Source organism: Triticum aestivum, chromosome 2B, assembly GCF_018294505.1.
Source record: "Triticum aestivum cultivar Chinese Spring chromosome 2B, IWGSC CS RefSeq v2.1, whole genome shotgun sequence".
In the NCBI taxonomy this organism is placed as follows: Eukaryota; Viridiplantae; Streptophyta; class Magnoliopsida; order Poales; family Poaceae; genus Triticum; species Triticum aestivum.
In genome coordinates this window covers 65,158,276-65,162,824 of record NC_057798.1, presented here as the reverse complement: position 1 = coordinate 65,162,824, position 4,549 = coordinate 65,158,276, and the positions used below count along the sequence as shown (strand labels likewise).

The 4,549-nt window shown below is 38.1% G+C and overlaps 1 long non-coding RNA gene across 1 annotated transcript; it reads left to right on the top strand.

The window, feature by feature from the left end:
* The first annotated feature begins 3,758 nt into the window (after nucleotides 1–3,758).
* On the top strand, nucleotides 3,759–4,304 carry LOC123040469 (uncharacterized). The gene is made up of 3 exons (XR_006418165.1): nucleotides 3,759–3,921; nucleotides 4,015–4,113; nucleotides 4,188–4,304. It is a non-coding gene; the product is annotated as an uncharacterized lncRNA (long non-coding RNA).
* The last annotated feature ends 245 nt before the right edge of the window (nucleotides 4,305–4,549 follow it).

Genomic DNA, 4,549 nt, shown 5'->3' with positions numbered 1-4,549 from the left:
TGACTCTCCGGTAGAAACTTTGGGGCACTCTTTGAAGTACTTTTATGTTGGTTGGATGAATCTGAGATTGTGTGATGCATATCGTATAATCATGCCCACGGATACTTGAGGTGACAATGGAGTATCTAGGTGACATTAGGGTTTTGGTTGATTTGTGTCTTAAGGTGTTATTCTAGTACGAACTCTTTTATAGATCGATCTGAAAGAATAACTTTGAGGTGGTTTCGTACCCTACCATAATCTCTACGTTTGTTCTCCGCTATTAGTGGCTTTGGAGTGACTCTTTGTTGCGTGTTGAGGGATTGTTATATGATCTATCTATGTTATTATTGTTGAGAGAACTTGCACTAGTGAAAGTATGAACCCTAGGCCTTGTTTCCTATCATTGCAATACCGTTTACGCCCACTTTTATCGCTCGTTACCTTGCTGTTTTTATTATTTCAGATTACAAAAAGCTATATCTACCATCTATTTTGCACTTGTATCACCATCTCTTCGCCGAACTAGTGCACCTATACAATTTACCATTGTATTGGGTGTGTTGGGGACACAAGAGACTCTTTGTTATTTGGTTGCAGGGTTGTTTGAGAGAGACCATCTTCGTCCTACGCCTCCTACGGATTGATAAACCTTAGGTCATCCACTTGAGGGAAATTTGCTACTGTCCTACAAACCTATGCACTTGCAGGCCCAACAACGTCTATAAGAAGAAGGTTGTGTAGTAGACATCAAGCTCATTTCTGGAGCCGTTGCCGGGAGGCTAGGTAAAGGGCGCTCACTCACACCCCGTCAACTAAGCTCATTTCTGGCACCGTTGCCGGGGAGGTTAGTGCTTGAAGGTATATCTTTAGATCTTGCAATCGAATCTTTTTGTTTCTTGTTTTAGCACTAGTTTAGTTTATAAAAGAAAACTACCAAAAAATGGAGTTAAGTTTGTCTCATATGCTTCATCTTTTTAATATCTTTGGTGAGAATGATGGAAAGGAAAATTGTGCTCAAGTGCTAGAAGAAGAATTACATAGAATGCTTGGCATAAAATATGTGAATGGTGAGCATGATTGCAATGTTGTTAGTATGAATTCCCTGAATACCCATGATGCTAATGATATGCAAAGCCACAAGCTTTGGGAAGCTATGTTTGATGGAGATGATATTTTTTGTCCCCCAAGCTTTGATGAGCAAATTTACTATGATGAAAGCATGCCTCCTATCTATGATGATTATTGTGATGACATGTATGCTTTAAAGAATAATGATAACCATGAAACGTGTCATCTTGATCTTAATTTTCAATCACATGATAGTTATTTTGTTGAGTTTGCTCCCACTACTATTCATGAGAAGAAATTTGCTTATGTTGAGAGTAGTAAATTTTCTATTCTTGTAGATCATGAAAAGAATGCTTTAGGTGCTGGTTATATTGTTGAATTCATTCATGATGCTACTGAAAATTATTATGAGGGAGAAACATATGCTTGTAGGAATTGCAATAATGTCAAGTTTCCTCTCTATGTGCTTCAATTCTTGAAGCTATGCTTGTGTTACCTTCCTATGCTAGTTGATTATTGTTCCCATAAGTTGTTTACTCACAAAATCCCTATGCATAGGAAGTGGGTTAGACTTAAATGTGCTAGTCATATTCTTCATGATGCTCCCGTTATGTTTCAATTCTTATCTTTTATGTGAGCATCATTGTCATCATCATGCCTAGCTAGAAAGGCATTAAAGAAAAGCGCTTGTTGGGAGACAACCCAATATTTACCCTTACTGTTTTTGTGTGTCCACATGATTATGCTACTGTAGTAATCATGTTTTATAGCTTTTGTTTCAATAAAGTGCCAAGTAGAACCTTTGGGAAGACTTGGGTGAAGTTTATATGATCTTGCTGTGAAAAACAGAAACTTTAGCGCTCATGAGAATAGCTGCCATTTTTTTACTGGAGAGTGCTTTTAGGTTGATTCTTTTTGCAGATTATTAATAGACAAATTTCTCAGGTCCAACAATTTATCTCATAATTTTTGGGGTTCCAGAAGTGTACATTTGATATAGATTACTACAGACTGTTCTGTTTTTGACAGATTTGTTTTCTATGTGTTGTTTGCTTATTTTGATGAATCTATGAGTAGTATCGGAGGGTATGAACCATAGATAAGTTGTATTACAGTAGATATTACACCAATATGAATTTATAATGAGTTCATTACAGTACCTAAGTGGTGGTTTTATTTTCTTATACTAACGGAGCTTACGAGTTTTGTTTTGAGTTTTGTGTGGTTGAAGTTTTCAAGTTTTGGGTAAAGATTCGATGGACTATGGAATAAGGAGTGGCAAGAGCCTAAGCTTGGGGATGCCCAAGGCACCCCAAGGTAATATTCAAGTACAACCAAGAGCCTAAGCTTGGGGATGCCCCGGAAGGCATCCCCTCTTTCGTCTTCGTTCATCGGTAACTTTACCTGGAGCTATATTTTTATTCACCACATGATATGTGTTTTGCTTGGAGCGTCATTTTCTTTTGTTAGTATTTGCTTGATTCTAGTTAGAATAATGTTTTGCATCTTTAGTTTCAATAAAAATGTCAAGGATAGCCTTTGCCATGCTTATTTTGCTAGTATACATGTTGCTGTTTGAAAACAGAAAGTTTACCGCTGTTGCAAAAATTTCCTAGAAAAGTCAGAAAATGGTATAACGTTGAATCTTGTTGCATATTAAGATCTGATAAATTTATTACAGTGGGAATTTTAGTTCATAATTTTTGGAGTCAGGGAAGTATTGATACTCTTGCATTCTTTACAGACTGTACTGTTTTGGCAGATTGCTGTTATGGTTGCATTGTTTGCATGTGTTTGCTTGTTTAATGATTCTATTTGAGGATAGGAGTATTAAATATACAGAGGCATTTAGTATTCAATGTTGAATAATAATTTTAGTGATTTGTTACAGTACAAAATGATAAGGTTTTGCATTGGTTTATACTAGTCTATCTCACGAGTTCTTGTTGAGTTTGTTGTGAATGAAGCTTTTTGATAAAAAGAGAAACCATGATATGAGAGGAATTAAGGAGACACAAAAGTTCAAGCTTGGGGATGCCCAAGGCACCCCAAGATAATATTTCAAGAAGTCTCAAGCATCTAAGCTTGGGGATGCCCCAGTAGGCATCCCACCTTTCTTCTTTAACAACCATCGGTTAGTATCGGTTGAACCTAAGTTTTTGCTTCTTCACATGAGTTGTGCTATCCTTGCAATGTCATTTTATTTTGTTTTTCTTGATGCTTGAATACAATATCAAGATCTGAAATTCTTAAATGAGAGAGAGTCTTCGCATAGTTGCATAATTATTCGACTACTCATTGATCTTCACTTATATCTTTCAGAGTAGTTTTTGTTATCTATCTATCTATCTATCTATCTATCTATCTATCTATCTATCTATACATATACTAATTAGGCTCTCCCTAAAAATTCCCACGTTAATCAGTAATTAAGAGCCGTTAATCTGGTGGGACCGAATTATAACGGTGCAGACCAATCTATAAATTTCCATGTTAAAAAAAATGAACAAACTCACGACTCCACCCTCCCAATATCTCCTGTAGGTCAGCAAAAGAAAAAACAAACTCAAAACGATAGAAATCTCCACGTTAAAAAGATAGTACATGCAAAAGAAAAAAAAAACTCACAAACGAATGGAAATCCCGACGTTAAAAGGATAGTACGTGCGCTCTGCCTCTCTCTTCCAATCTCTCACGACTCCCCTCTCCAAATATCTCCTCCAGGTCAGCAAAAGTTAAAAACAAACTGAACCAGCCCAACAAAATAGATCGATCAAGAAGGGCTCTTCTCCTCACGCTCGATGACCGCCGCCGCCATGGCTGCCCCAAGCCTTCTGTCTCAATCAGCCAATCAAAATTGATCAATCAAGGGTAGGCTCTTCTCCTCACGTGTTACGCACAACGCCATAGTGGACGTCCCATGCCTTTGCCAAGTTGATCCTTGATGTGTTGCCTTTGCATTAGCAAATCATGGTGTTCTGCGAGCAGCGGACGTTCAGAACCATGGCACCACGTTTTGTACGCTGGCTACGAGACGTATTGTTTGCCGATGGCACCCGCAAGGTTCCCTTGATTCCTCCAACCCCCACATCCTTATATTTTCTTTATTCCCAGCTAACTCGGCCTTTGATCACCAGAAGGATAAAAGCATGGATGCATCTAGCTGCTTGCATTGCTTATTTAACTTAATATTGGGAGATCCGTGGGAGATAAGTTGCTGGGCTCTACTTGCCTTCACCTCCAGAAATATCAAGGTAACTGATTCATGTGGGTTTGATTAGATATATGTGCAATACACAAGGGAATTCATCACCTTAATTAATTTATTCCTTATGCATGCAAACAACAGAGAGGCTGGGAGGCTAGCGAAGAATTGCATCAACAATATCGATGGAAATCATCAATCCAATATCCACGGCGCTTTCAACCAAGTCGCAGTGCCCTAATGGTAGGCCACTGCCATTTACATGAAGGCTTAGGTAAGGCTAACATGATGAGA